Source organism: Cryptomeria japonica, chromosome 9, assembly GCF_030272615.1.
Source record: "Cryptomeria japonica chromosome 9, Sugi_1.0, whole genome shotgun sequence".
Lineage (NCBI taxonomy): Eukaryota > Viridiplantae > Streptophyta > Pinopsida > Cupressales > Cupressaceae > Cryptomeria > Cryptomeria japonica.
Window position 1 is genome coordinate 76,566,609 of NC_081413.1, and position 17,172 is coordinate 76,583,780.

Below are 17,172 nucleotides of genomic sequence, written 5' to 3' on the forward strand. Positions count from 1 at the left end.
TGTCCTACTTTGCCGCAGAACCATGCCATTCTAGGTGTGCCACCGAGAAGCTCAAGATGACCTAGAAATAAGGAAGACCAATGGGTTGAATCCTTTTCTTCCACACCTCCTTATCCATGTTCACTTGTGCCACTCTTGCCTTGTGTACCTCCAAATGATCAGAACAGATTGTGAGCATGAATTCGATCCTAGCCACCTTTGAGAAGTCATCCATGGTCAAAGATTTCATCATTTGAATGAATTGTATTCTTTCCTGAAAGATCTTGGTCATATCTGTGGCTGCCTCAATTTTCTTAGCATCGCCTTTCATGAGCTAGATGTCAATGCACTTGAGATCCTTTTGCATTGTATCAATCATCTGTCAATCCTTTGAGAAATTTGGTGGACTCTTCATGACATTGTTTAATGATCGAGTTACGCCACTCCACATTCTTCTTTGATACATAAAATACATTATCATCTAGATTTTCTACTGTTTTTTCAGCCAAGAACTTCATCACTCTATAATTTTGTATATCATTCATTTGTGCAAGGACCACCACCCATTTGATCCTTTATTTCTTCCAAGCCACCATTTCCAGCTCTAGTTCTTTCTCACAGTCTCAGCATCTTTATAAACCTTCACCAGATTGACGATGTAGTCTGATCCCTGTTGCATTATAAGATCCAACCATTTATTGAAAATATTTGTAACTATTATGTTGCTTTGAACTTGGTCCAACATCTTCTAATTGGTCAAAGATTTGGGATCAAATGATACTGGTATCTGTGACAAAGGCTGGGGGTTTGGATTATGGATGACATTGATATACTCAACCATCTAAGTAATGACTTGCTTCAATTCCCTTTTATCTTTTCATCCTTCCATGTTCTTGAAATTATCCTTTTTGTGGATGACTCCAAATGCTTAACATCTACGACATGCAAAGCAACTCCCAAGTCTATCTTTTCAACTATAAAATCCTCCTTAGTAGCTTTGTCTGCATCTCTCACTGGAATTGGTTTGGCTATCTCAGCCATCTAGTGACTTGTTGGTTCATCCATTTCAAGCATTGTCTGCGTCTTGAGTTTTTTCAGCTTTGATGCCTTTCCCAAACATTTGTTGACCATGTCTTCCATAGGGATTGTAATCGACACTACAATCCATTTCTTTCCAATAGCAGCTTCCAACCATCATGGTGTGTTTGCAGGCTCTTTGGGTGGAGGAGTTTTCTGTATATCAGGTGAAGTGACAATGACCAGGGTGTTCATGGGGTCTTGTTTAATTTCCACTTCTTTACCCATGTTCATTTCCTGCATCGCAGGTTCATCCAAGTCCTGTTGATCCATTGTTACTTCTAGCTCTTCACTGGGGTATAGTTCTACAACAACCTATTTTAAAATGGGCTCCCTACTGCTCTTCTTACTTTTGGATCAAGTTACTCGAGCGACTATGGAACCTAATGGTGACCTCTTTGTTCTCCTAGGTTGGATTTTCTCAACAATAGGCCTTCAAACACCTACAACATTAACAATTTCATTAGTGAAAGAAATGGGAGATTGAGTCACAATGTGTGAATCAACTCTTAGTTCATGTGAGCACATGTGAGATTCCTCTTTAAACTTTTAATTTCTCAGCCATTTCTCGATTCGTCTTATAACATTAAAAGTTCTGGCTTGAACAGTGTCATCCTTCTTTCTATCCCAATCAATCTCTAGAATTGGCTTTCCTCGAACCTCTGTGTTAAACTCTAGGTCTAAGATACCTTCCCTTGTATCTTCTTCTACTCCAGATACATTGATCAGAAGCTTCATGGTAATTATTTGTTGCAAAGTGAACCTTGATCACAATCTTGTCCTTACCTCAAATTCATCACTGCAATTCCCCCAGTAATCCTCCAGCTGCGGTTCATGACAAAAATGGTTGTCCACATTTGGATTTTCAATGACCTCTACTATCAAACTTACATCTTGGCACATATGGCTACAGGTTCATCCTTTTGAGTTCCAATTCTAGGTTCAGAGCATCAGATACAGATTTGCAACTATAATATCCAAGTTCAGCAGGGAATACAACTCCAAATTCACCCTTTGTTCCCAATCTCTTATCAATGTAAGCTAGCTACCTGCCTACCTCTATATGTACATAGCTGTTGAAGGCATACCTAGGTAGCTTGAATGGTTGACCCTCAAAACCACCTACTCATAGGTAAGTGAACCTAGGATATTGAATAAAGAAGCTACCATATATGCTTATGAACTCCATTGCTTCAAAAAACATTCTCCTGTTCACATCACCCCAGCGCTCAAAAGCAAGTTTTCCCATGAGGACACCATTCCATCTATCAATTTGCTCAACATGTCTTTGCTACTATAACAAGGGATAATAATTATACACCCTCATCCCATCTACCCAAGGTTCATTAAGCAAACCAGGCCAATCCCTTGTACAAGCTAGTATGTAGAAAATATAAGAAGACATATAAAAACCTGACATTCGCACAAAATTACTCAACCCTTCATGAATTCTTTCCGTAATTACCTGAGACCAATAAAGATACCTGCCACTAGATAAAAACACCTAGATGAAAAAGTACATCCAATCTTCCTAGTAGAAAGAATGTGAGTTTCCCTTCACCTTGTTTAGAAGTATCACTATATCCCGCACTTCTATGATGAAATTCTCTCTAGTAAGGGGCTTTGGTAGTCGTGACCCTCCTTTCTAAACTTTTAGGAGCCAATTCCTAGCAATCACACTCCTGTACTTACCTTTCTTTTTCAAGAAATAGGCATACGAGTTCCCAATGGTCCAATCCTCATATTCGTCCTTGTGCAGAATTCCCATTTTTGCCATTACTATTTCTCTATTGATACTGACTAGTAGCTCACCATTACTAGTTCTAATGCATCTATTCTTCATATCATACCTATTCATTCAAGCAATCACCAAATCCAGACATGGAACAACAAGCGGGAATGCGATAGCTTCAACAAGACCGCTTTTCACTATTTTCTCCATCATTGAACCAGTTTGAGGGTTCTTGTCTCTCTCTAAGAAATCTCCTAAATCAACATGAACCAAGGAAGTATCTTCTAGCTCTAGTAATATGCTCACTAGACGCAAGGTCCGACCAAACTTTGGCAATATTGGTCTCATACTTGCCTATCTATACTTCTAACCAAGAAATTCTTAAGACAAGGCAAAATTTTACTTCAAAAATTTAGAGTTTTTCTTCCTATACTGATAAATCTTTAGAACTAAAAGAAACACAACTTAGGAGGAGTTGTCTGAACTTACCCATTACCACCATGAAAATTGGAAACTTTCTCAAGAAATAAGAGTTGGTTTTACCTTCGGTGCCTCCAAGTTGGTTAGGTATAGCAGCTACAACCCTTACAAACTATGGAAATAAATTCATACATTCCTTTTGAATAGACGGGAAAATATCTATAAAGCCACACACGCTTCATAATAATTCACTCAAGCATGTGAAGTAACTGTGAAATGATTAAAATCTGACACCTTCTTAATTATCCATCACTTCCACATAAGTAGTTGATGCACTCATGATTACTTTCCATATTTAGAATTTTAAATTGCTGAATGTTGGGAATATTCCTTCTTGCCTTGCCACTTTCATTATCATCAAGAGCCTTAGAATTAGTTTTGAAGTGAACTTATGAACCTTGAACCATTTCACAAAGAGTTCAATGGTTCAAATTCATTTAGGAAGTACAACAATGAACAAGAGGCACACAACAATACCGAGAACAAGCAACAACAATAATTATTAAGAAGAATCCTTCAACCATTTGAACCGCTTGAACCCTTTGAACCGCTTGAAAATTGGATCAAAGTTCAAGTTCAAAAACTAACTTAAAACATATAGACATCCACTTGTTATACAACAATACATTGCCACGACTTACAAAAGACATTTTGAACCTTGAACCAATTTGGTTCATGGGTTCAAAGTTCAAAACATATAACAATAATGCACTTTCTTTCATGAAGACAAAGACTGCTAATGACTTCTTTTTTTCCTTTCTTTTTCAAAAATGTTCTTTGAACCTTGAACCTATTTAACTTTTAAAAAGAGTTCAATGGTTCAAGTACGAAGGAGAACAAAGGACCTGACAGAAATAAAGGCACAATAAGGTAACTCGCAAGTATGAATATTAAAAAAAAATAAAAATGGAAAGTTGTAGGGGAGGCTAACAAAACTGTATTCTATCAAGATGCAAAATATGATCAACTGGATCCATTACAAGATGTTAATTGATTGCCTGTACAAACAAAGTAGATGAGCCTTCTTATATAGGAAAGGCTAGGGATATGTGAGAACACAGACATGACATGTGGCTCAATAAGAAACAAGGGTGGGTAGGTAGGAGAAATAATAAAATATTCCACATGAGGTGGAATGTAACAACAAGAAAACATCAACACCATAAAAGGTGGAAATTCTCCTACACACACTATCCCAATGTGGCACAAACATCCAAGTGTCTTATACCCAAACTACTATTAAATGCATGTACCTAAGTAAACTTAAGTAAAGTGTAATAATATCCAAGATAAATAATTATTTACACCAACAAGCATCATCATCATCATCATCTGACAAATCTGATTGGAAAGGACTTTATGCAAAAGAACTTGAAGATATCAGAAGAGAAAATGAAGAACTTGAAGAACTTGAAGCACTATTTGCAAGGAAGATGCCTAAAGGTCCAATAGTAAGTAAGTATGAAGGTAAAGCACCTTTCAAATGTTTTAATTGCAATAAAGTTGGTCATATGGCATCTAGGTGTCCTCATAGACATTCAAGACTAAGAGATGAGGCAAAGAGAGCATATAAGCCTAACCGTGAATATCAGAGATACAAATTTAGGAAAAACAGAGATAAGTCATGTTACTATGCAGATGAAGGTGATACAGATGATTCTGATCAAGATCCAGCAAATAGTGGATGTGCATTTTTTGCAATAAAACAAGATCAACTGACACCTATTATCAAACTAGTAAAGCAGGCATTAGCAAAAAAAACTTGAAGAAAAGGATAAATGGATCATTGATAGTGGATGCTTGCATTATATGACTGATGATAAAACAAAATTCTTGTCATTATAGGAATATCATGGAGGTCAAGTAAGATTTGGAGATGAGAAAGCTTGTTTAATCAAATGAAGAGCCACTATATCTTTGGATGATAAGCACAATATTGACAATGTTTATTATGTTCAAGGTTTAAAGCATAATCTTTTGAGTGTTGGTCAGTTAGTGGAAAAAGTATTTCAATTGCAATTAAAGAATGGAAAATATAAAATGATAAACCAAACTGGATTGGAAATTCCAATCGATAAAGGTAATATCTTTCACTTGAATACCAGTGATAAGACATGTTTGATTGCTCAGATTGATGAAAGTTGGTTATGGCATAAAAGACTCTGTCATGTGAATTTTGATTGCATTGTAAAGATCAATTCAACCAAGGTAGTAAGGGATTTACCTAAGATTGTGAAACCTCATAATCCAGTATGTAAGGAATGTCAAATGGGATAGCAAGTTAGAACAACATTTAAGAGCATTTATGAGAAATCCAATAAAATTCTTGATTTAATTCACACTGATCTATGTGGTCCAGCAAGAACAAGAAGTCCTCAGGGTGATAGATACTTTATGCTAATAATTGATGATTATTCTAGAATGTGTTGGGTTACTTTTCTCAGGGAGAAATCAGAAGCTTTTGGAAGATTCAAGATATACAAGGTAATGGTAGATAATGAAACTGACAAGAAAATCAAATGTTTGAGATTTGATTAAGGAGGATAATTCACATCTAGGGAATTCAATTCATAATGTGAAGAGAATAGAATCAAAAGACAACTATCAGCACCCCAGACACCCCAATAGAATGGAGTTGTGGAAAGGAAGAACATAACTATACTAGATGCAGCAAGAACCATGATGATGGAAGAAAATATACCTCATATGTATTGGAGAGAAGTAGTAAATACAATGGTTTATACTTTCAACAAAGTTCACATCAAAGGTGAAATCGGTAAGACCCCTTATGAACTATGGTTTGGTCATATTCCTACTCTTAAATACTTCAAAATATTTGGAAGCAAATTATATATTAGGAGAGATGAGTCTATTGGCAAATTTGAATCTAGAAGTGATGAAGGAATATTTCTTGGTTATTCAACTAGAAGCAAGGCATGCAGATGTTATAATAAAAGATTGCAGAAAATTATTGAAAGTACTAATGTGAAGATAGATGAACATTCTAGAGGTGAATCAAGATCTATAGGTTCTGAATTGGTAGTAGAAATGATCATAAATGAACCAGCATGGATTGCAGTAGAACAAAATGAAGAACTAGTCACACCAGCATCATCAAAAAACTCAACTGTGATTGAAGAACAACAACTTGTGAATGGAAATTAGAATAAACCCAGGTATGTAAGATTGAATCATTCAAAAAATTAGATAATTGGAAATAAAAATCAAGGTGTTATGATAAGAGGAAGATTGACAAATGAAAAGGTATGTTTAATTTCTCAAGTTGAACCAATATCAATTGTTGAAGCATGTAAAGATAAACATTGGATAAAAGCAATGGAAGATGAATTAGAACAGATTGAAAAGAATAATATTTGGATATTAGTTCCCCGATCTAAAGATAAAAATGTAATTGGGACTAAATGGGTATTTAGAAATAAACTTAACATGAAGATGGTGAAGTAATTAGAAACAAAGCAAGATTAGTTTGTAAAGGTAATTCTCAGAAAGAAGGAATTGCTTATAATGAAACCTTTGCACCGGTAGCCAGAATTGAAGCAATAAGACTATTTCTTGCATTTGCAGCTCACAAGAACTATAAGGGTTATCGGATGGATGTAAAATGTGCATTTTTGAATGGAGATCTTGAAGAAGAAGCTTACATTGAGCAACCTAATGGATTTTCAATAATAGATGATAAGGATATGGTTTGCAAATTAAGAAAAGCTTTATATGGATTGAAGCAAGCTCCCAGAGCTTGGTATGCTATACTGGATAACTATCCTTTAAAGCTTGTATACATAAAATTTAATGCTGACAGTAATTTGTATTACAAAATTACCAATGATGACATTTTAATTATTGAATTATTTGTTGATGATATCATTTTTGGAGGAGAAGAAGAGCTATGCAAAGATTTTGCTAATAATATGCAGGGAGAATTTGAAATGTCTATGATTGGAGAGATAAAAAAATTTCTAGGTTTGTAGATTTCTCAAATAGATAAAGGTATATTCATTTGTCAAACAAAATACTTGAAGGAACTTTTGAAAAAATTTGGAATGGAAAACTCGAAACTGGTAAGCACTCGTATGACTACAATTGATAAATTGACATCAAAGGATGATTCAACTCCTATAAATCCGACAAGGTATAGATCTATGATTGGAGGTTTACTATATTTAACACAAACCAGACCTGATATAATGAATGCAGTATGTATTGTTTTAAGATTTCAAAGAAATCCTAAAGAAAATCATGAAACTGCAATAAAAAGGATTTTCCGATACCTGCAAGGCATAGCAAATCTTGGTTTATGGTATCGTAAGGGTGAGAATTTTGAGTTATGTGCATATACAGATGCAAATTGGGCAGGAGATGTGGATGAAAAAAAGAGTACCACTGGTGGCACATTCTTTCTTGGTAGAAGATTAATTTCATGGATCAGCAAGAAGCAGACCTGCACATCATTATCTATAGTAGAAGAAGAATATGTTGCAGCAACAACTAATTGCACTCAGGTATTATGGATCAAGCAAATGTTGAAGGATATCAAGGTAAAATGCAAAGAATCGGTAATTATTTACTGTGATAACTTAGCAGCAATAGATATATCAAAAAATATGGTATTTCACTCTAAAACAAAGAATGTTTCTATTAATTATAATTTTCAGAAAGGAAATGTTGAAGCAAATGAAGTGAGATTGGTTTATGTGAACACTAAAGAGAAAATTACAGATATTTTTATAAAGCCTTTCCCTAAGGAAACATTTGAATATCTCAAAGAGAAGCTTGAGGTAATCACCCCACTGACAGAGACTTAAATGATACAGATTAGCATCAAATCGGTAGGGACTAATAGAAAAACCTTTTCCCAGCTTGATGAAGGAGAGCTGCTACTCAAGGGGAGTAATTAGCTGTATGTTATGTTTTGATTTTGATTTTTAACTACTTTGGCATTTGATGTCAAGGGGTAGAGATGTCTATACAAAAACATTGTACTTTGAAGATGTATTTTGGTTCTGGTTATACTGTTTCTATTTTTGGTGCAAAACTTTGTGTTGATCTATTTAGGGGAGATTGTTGGCATTCTGTTTTTGGCACTTAGATGTTTTTCCATCTAGTGTCGCCATCGATGCCAAAGGGGGAGGATGTTGGTATTATGGATGACTTCATCATGTGTTGCATTGGTTTTGTCATTGATGTCAACACCTATCTTTTTGGAGGTCTACATTGTTGATTTGGCACTCTAGTAATATTGGTATGTTGATGAACTAACACATTGTGGTCTCGGTATGGATATTGACTTATGCCCAGTTACCGGTACATGTTTCACCGACAACTCAGGAAGTTGGTGATGATTTGTTATCATCTGGAGATCATTTGGTTATGTCAAAGAAATGGATCTGATGTTTGCATTTAGCATTTTGCATATTGGTCTAATTGGGTTCACATATTTGCCTTAACTAATAGATAGGTCTAGGTTATGAACTGGCATAGGAAAACATGCTATAGATCAGAACAACATGATTTTGAAATGATTTATTTTATAATGTGTAAATGTATTGAGGCCAACATATTGTATTGCACCAAGGCTTAGTTTGTAATTTATTTAAATGTAATATCTTTTAGGAGCTGACCAAACCTTTAGGTCTTAGGTTTTGTATAAATAATTGTAAGATCTTATTTGGAAGAAGTATGTGCATATGTGTTGAGATCATTATGAAGAATTAAAATAAGCAAATCCTTGTGTGAATCACACAGATATCATCTGAAGGTTGAAGGAAGGTTGTTAAAGGTCATGAAGGTGTTTGGTCCTCATGCACAGAGCTTAAACTAGTACAGAATCCAACATTGAAGATGCTAAATTGAAGCAGTACATTGTTATTGGATTTAACCATCCAACTGTGTAGTTAGTGTGACTCCTAATTTTGTGATTGAGCAGTGAGCTCTAGGCGGTTGGCCTTTCTGCATGTGAAGACCCCTTTATTGTATTCACTTACTATCTATAGTAGTATCATCTGATTGTGGGTAAGGTTTCCCATCGTGGTTTTTCCCCTTCCAGTGTTTCCACATCAAAATCTTCATGTCATGTGTTGTGGATGTTGATTCTCTTTTTGTTTCATGCACTAAGTTGTACCACTAATACTATAATTGTTAATCTATTTTACTGGCAGTGAGTTTTAAGTTGGAATAATTTGTTTTGGGTCGCAATTTATTGACAACTGATTCATCCCCCCTTCTCAGTTGTCCTTCCATGTTCCTAACAACTACATCTATAGATGATGGTCAAATTTTGGTTTTGGATGCAAAAGTTTTTTCTCTTGAGAAGGAAACATATAAAATCATAAGGAGAGCTAGAAGTCTTAGAGGATTTGTGAGTCCCCGGTTGGATTCACTTAGTGTACATAAGAATGAGTGTATATATTTGGTTGGTAAGCTCACACCAATAGAGCTTAATGAGAAAGAGTCATTTTACCATATGCTAAATGGACTTGTATCTATATTTGACACTTTTAAATTAGATTAGGATACCTATCTAGAGCTATTGGAAAAGGCCTATCCAGATATTTTCAAATACATTAAGCTTCGGTAAAGTATTTTGGGACATATTCATTATATAGTCTTTCATTCTTCATCCTAGTTTTTGGCTTTTTGGTATTTTTTGATGGCATTTATGTCAAAGGGGGAGTAATATATATATGAAAAAGAAAAGGGAGTTGTATACATTAGGGGGAGTATAGGTGGAAAATAATGGAAGTATGGAGTATTTTGTATTGATGGATATTCAGCTCAGAGGGAGCAGGTTCAACATGAAACTCGAAGTTGGAAACCATAACCATTTTTTACATGAGTGTTGCCATCAATGCCAAAGGGGGAGATTGTTGGCAATTGACACTCAATTGGTTGGTTTCAATATGTTGTCATTGATGGCAATATGGTAATTTATTCTGGCTTCACATTTTGGGTTAGTTGTGTACCAACAGACACTTCATAGACACTACACCGACACCGACAGGTTGGAAAGAATTATTTGGTTACTGGCAATGCAGACTGACATGGTTTAGAATTAGGTTATCGGTATTGGAGGCCGACATCTTTTGGATCTGGTATCAACAATTGTTTTTTATATTCATTTATTTATGTTATCTAGTTGACATATATATTCATATTGTAATTATCTTTGTAAGCCGACATAAGGCATGATAAATTTTAAAGGGTATATAGGTCAGTTGGTTAGATCATTTTTATATATCATGGATGAGAATATGTATAAGGAAGGAAATGATGAAGGAGATATGAAATATTGGAGATAGATTATGTATGTGAGGATATTTTTGTAAAGGGTTATTTTAGTATAGGGTTAAGGGTTTCAGACTGGAATGAATAGAGCTTAACCGGACTTATTTTTAGGCATAAAAGATGCTATCTTTGCAGTTCAATCATTTCTTTAGATTGTAGTTTGGATTTGTATGTAGTCAGTGATGCTCCTTTTGTGATTGAGCAGTGTTCTCTAGGATATAAGCCTTCCTGCAAGTGTAGGCCCCTTATATTTTGTAATATCTCTTCATATGGCCAATTGATTGATATTGTGGGTCACAAATCCCACCATGGTTTTTCATCTTTGAGGTTTTCCATGTATAATTCTATGTGTTATGGTATTCATTTATGTGATTGTCTTATTGGTTTCTTTACTTCTTTTAATTCTATATATACTAGTATACCGGTTGTTGTATGCATGCTTTAATAAGGTTAAAGATGATCATTCTGGTAGAACACTGACTCACCCCCCCTCTCAGTATTCTTGGGATTCCAACAATGATGATATCATGTCATGTGCTAACCCTATTTCATGCTCTATGGGATGTGTTGATGTTATCGATAATGATATATTTTACATGATTGTATTATCGTTGTATTTGTGAAAGAGACAATGTTATTGTTGGAATCAATGAACACTTAGAGGGGAGAGGGAATCAATGTACTACAATTAATAACTTTCTTAACTTGATTCTTCAACCATCAGATGCAAATGAATATAAGAAAAGTGCAGAAACAAAATGCGAACAAGCACAAAACCATAACACCATAACTTTTACATGGAAACTTGGAAAGGGAAAAACCATGGTGGGATTGAGACTCACAATATTATAATACTATAATCAAGATTATAATAATATTACAAAAGGGGAATACACATGCATTCAGACACACTTCCTAGAGCTCACTGCGCAATTACAAAAGAGGGCTACAACCCGAAGGAAGGCTCGCTACCTTAAAAGTTATTACAAATGATAACAAGAATGTCTTAACTAGAGAATAACATCTACTAATGCCAAATTACAGTTTTGGTTAAGCACAAAAGGTCTTCTTCAACTGTTCTGTCTCTCTACTCTATTTTGATTCTCTGTCATATGTCAAATCACAAAAATGTTCAACCACACACACAAAACTTCACATAATCACTCATATAATATTTTCACACTCACATGTCATAACAAAATGATCAAATGGATCAACCTTATATATCCACACCAACAAATTAAATCAATTTCTTTGTCATCTCAAAATAAACTACATAACATGCAACATGAAACATCTGATTACCAATCCATATGTGGACCTACAAAAATTGATAACTAGCTTCACACATGTTGGCTTGACCACCTCTAACTCAAAACCAATTCCTGAAATCATCCCAAATATTTCGCACAACATGCTACACCAAAATAACTCCATTCTTCCTGAATTATCGGATACCAAATCTTCAATCTTGCATGATAATCAATACCATAGGCTAGGATTGTGAATCAAGATATCTCAAATGTTTGACCATCTAACTCTTTCACTAGAACCAAAAATATACAACCAGAATGGAGTTATACACAATGTACTCATACTTTGTATTCCACCTTCCAGACTTTAGCATAAATGAATATCAAACTTTTGGTAAAACAATTCTATATATACCAGATATGATCTCTAATATGAGTTTCCATGAATGATAACCTTAGAAAAATCATCAAACACTAATATCTACTAGTACAATGTCTCTTGCCAAAAATCTCCCCCTTTGGCATTGATGGAAACACTTGATGAAAAATGACATTATAACTGCAAAACTTTAGAACTCAATAACTCAACTCAATAAGCTCCCCCTGAGAATATACCTCACCTTTCATTCCTCTCTCTCCCTCTTTGATAGCAATTCCAAATATAGCTATCTGCCAAAATTTATGTACAAGGGTATACTCAATATCTTACATGAATTTAAAGATGTGTACAAAAATGGTCTTCAGGGATTGTAGGTGATCATCCCAACCTTTCTTCAAATTCTCCAAAATGTTAATAAGAGAACTAAACAAATCAGCATGCATCTCTGCTCCTATAAGATCTTCTCTAGAACACTCTTATTCAAATAATTCATAGCATCTTGCTGACTACTGAGCAAGGTGTCCAATCGAGGATTTATTAATTTCTTGATTTCTCCCACTCCTCCAACTAGTCTATCCTTTTCTTGATTAAGGCTCTTGATTTTTTCAAGTAGAGACATCACCTGTGCCTCAAAATTACTGGCCAAAAATGATTGAGGGGCATAAGATTGAGATATATTGGCTAACTGCCCTTCACATTCCTTTAACTTCTTATCTATCTCAATTCTAAACTTAGGAAAATGAAGACATTGTTATTATAAGGATCCGACTATTATTGAGAGGGGAGGTGAATCAGTAATAAAACAAATCTGCAACACTTCACCAAACTGTACTGGTAACTACTCAAACAATCTTCTAAGCTAATTTAACAAACTATTTACTCAAGTGTTCATCAACATGCAAACAAAGTAGATATATCAAATCCACAAATTTTTGACGTGGAAACTTGACTGGGAAAACTACAATGGGAATTATTACCCACAATATGTATTTGAACTCTTTTGGAATGCACCTGGTTAAAGGCCTAGCTTGGTTAAGAGCTTACGATATGCCCGGTTAAGAGAAGACCCTATTAGGAGCCACCCGGTCAAGGGATTTTGCCTCATCCCTGTTAGGAGCACTATGTTGTTAAGAGTAACCTTGTTAAAGGATTTCTAACTCAAGTTAATGAGCCACCCGATGAAGGGATTTATAATATCAGACCTGTTAGGATCTACCCAGTTAAGGGATTTAAAACTGCTATAACTATTAGGGAACAATAGGGCAAATGATCTGATTACAACACTTCCTTATTTTCTAGTACAAATCCTTCTCAAAACAACTCTGCTACACACATGCAGACACTTCAAACTAGTTTAGAAATAACTTTTTCTCAAACCACCGAGACAAAATCTCTTCTCCAACTAGACCTAAATATACTTTTTAGTTAGGGCAGCTACAAACACTAACTACATCAACAAGATATAATGAATTTACATTTAGTGCGACAAAAAACTCTACCAAAATACATTATAGATCATTACAACAAATTTCTAGATGAATCTCTCTATTGATTGATCATCGCACATCAATTTGATAAGCAATTAGACCCTTGTTTCATTCTTCTAAGCACTTTTCTATTTCCCAAGAAATCTGATCCTCGTACATGCTCAAATACTATCTTATTATTAAAAATGGATTATGACACATCATCACTAAGTTATGATCATAATAAGATCCACTACCAAACCTTAAATCATTACCAGTAAATATCTGATACCGGTATTCATTCTTCTTCATAGAGTTCATAATAGTCAATTATAAATGTGTTTTCTGATTCACCAAACTTGATCTGTGATTTCAATAATAGACTCATGCCAATGTTATGAACATATATTTTGAACCATAACACTCAATTTTAATCACAATGCATGATTCAACTTCTCCTTCTCTCCTCTACTAGTTTTGCATCCGATCAAACTAGTTGACATCAATGACAATATACATCTGATCATATCAACTTTATCGATCATCTTCTCATCTCATCATCATCTCCATCAGTTATGCCAACAATCTCCCCCTTTGGCATTGATGGCAACACCAAAAGATCACCATACAAAACTAGAACTCTAACTATTATGACTGCTCTACTATTCCTTCTATTCTGTTTCACTTGTTCTCCCCCTTCATCAGTTCTTCTCTTTCTTCTCTTCATTGTTCTTCTCTCCCTTTACTTTTTTTCTCCCCCTTTGACAACAATGCCAAAGGTGAAAAGTGTCAAATTTATCTTTTGTTGCTATTGTTTTCTTCATCTTTATTGGTCCCCCTGAGGAGTAGCCCTTTTCTCATCAATCCATAGTGAAAGATCTTCAATTAGTCCACTGGATTGATGCTGCAACAACATCTTAGTTGACCTTCTGAAGGGGTATAACACCTAGCTTGCCTCTAAGATACTCAAAATTTTCTTTAGGAAATGGTTTAGTGAAGATTTTTGCCAACTTCTCCTTGATTGACACATGATCCATCCCGACTTTCTTTTCTTGCACTCTTTCTTCTAGATAATGATAATTCAGTTCAATATGATTTGTTCTAGCATGCAATACAAGATTCTTTGAAATGTTTATTGCACTTGTATTATCACAATATATGACCACCGGTTCTATCATATTCTCCTTGAATCCTTCTAATACATGAATCATCCATATTGCTTGAGTACAGTTCATAGATGCAACCACATACTTTGCTTCTGTTGTAGACTAAGAAATGCAAATTGGTTTCTTACTTGTCTAGGATAATAGTATTCCTCCTAGAAAGAATACACCACCAGTTGTGCTCTTTTGGTCATCTACATTAGCTTCCCAATCAGCATCTGTGAACACCTTCAAAGTGAAGTTTCCTTTGTATGGATACCCTAATCCATAATCCATAATCCATAATCAATAGTTACTCTAAGATACCTGCAAATTCTCTTCACTACCACCATATGAGTCTCATTAGGACTTTTCTAAAATCTAGCCACTATACCAACTGCATGAGCAATGTTCGGTCTTCTATGAACAACATAGTGTAGTTTACCAATCATTGATCTATACTCAGTTTCATCCATTGGATTTGAATCATCTTCCTTGGATAATCGACAACTAGTAATTATAGAGATTCCAACCGGTTTAGAGTCTTCCATTCCAAAGGTTTTCAATACCTCCTTCACATATTTGGACTAGTTGACAAAGATTCCTCCTTTCATCTTTTGGACCTGCAAACCAATGAAAAAATTGATTTCACCTATCAAAGACATTTCAAATTCCTTTTTCATTTATTTTGCAAAATAAACTTGTGCAATCATCTCCTCCAAATACGATATCATCTACAAACACTTTTGCAATCACTAACTTGTCTCCTTCCATCTTCAAGTAAATGTTGTTGGCATTGAGTTGTCATTGATGTCAACCATTATTGCAGGCAAGCTACCAATAGAGGTATACCATCCGGTATAAAGAAGACTGAACTGGTATGGTGGAAGACAAATAAGGTATTGAGAAGATTAACATGAAGGCTTGTCAACTGGTATGGTGGAATACAAGTAGTTATTGAGACTATTAGTGACTTCACTGATATGAGATGAGATGCATGTGTGTGTTAGCATGTTGAATGATAACTGGTAGAGCATAAACTAGTTTGGATGTTGGCTACCTATTTATGATGAAGAGGCGGAATGTTAAAATGATCTCAAACCATTGGAGGTGAAGATGTGCTACCAGTGTAGTGTGGACTACTTGTTAGCAAGAGGAGAAGGTCACACTCAACTTCAACAGTAGATACGGATGTACATGACTATTTCTTGCTGATCCATGAAATAAGTTTCTTTCCAAGAAAGAAAGCTCCACCGAAAGTTCTCTTTCAGTCATCAACATCACCAGCCCAATCTGCATCTATATATGCACATAAAGTAAAGTCATCATCTTTAGGATACAAAAAACCATACTCAAATGTTCCTTGTAAGTACCTACAAATCCTTTTCACCACATTCTCATGATTTTCTCTAAGATCATTTTGATATCTTGATGCAATGCAAATTGCATTTATTATATCCGATCTAGTTTGAGTCAAATATAGTAGACCTCCAAACATAGACTTGTATCTTGTAGGATTTACTGGTGTTGATTCATCTTTCTTTGTCAATTTCTCACTTGTAACCATAGGAGTACCAATCGATTTATAATTTTCAAGACCAAATTTATTCAACAACTCCCTAGCATACTTAGTTTGATAGATGAAAATACCTTTATCAGTCTGAGTAATCTGCAAACCTAAGAAAAAATTCATTTCCCCAATCATAGACATCTCAAATTCATTCTTGATATTGTTAGAAAATTGCATGCACAACTTATCCTCACCTCCAAAAATGATGTCATCAACAAAGACCTCAATAACCAGTCATTATGTTTCATCCTAGCTATTATGTTTCATCCTAGCTAATGATGTCATCAATAAAAACTACGATGAAACCTAATGACATTTTCTATCATATACCAATGCCTTACTCCATTGGGCTCTGAGTCTATGAAATATTACTGAAACTTGATAGAAATTTATCTTATAGCTGTTTAAATCTTAAATGACACTGCCTTACAATATCATTCCATTTGCAATTTCTTACCCGAACTACTAATCAAATCCTATTACAAGTTTTATCTATCTGTAATCTTGTTCATGCATTTTAATTAACCCCTTAGATTAAAGCATGGAATGGAAAATTACATACATCATAACAATGCAACAAGCAAATGAAACCCTTGATTCCATTAACTCAAAAGAAAATTAAATCATACACAAGAGAGTAAGGATTTGAAATTGTATCTATATTAATTTCAAAGTCTATCTTCTATTAGATAACAAAGTACATTTCATCTACAAAAAAAACCATTTGAAATTTGAAACTAATGTCTGTCTTCTATTTTTCTCTACAAAATGAGATTACAATTTTCTGCTATT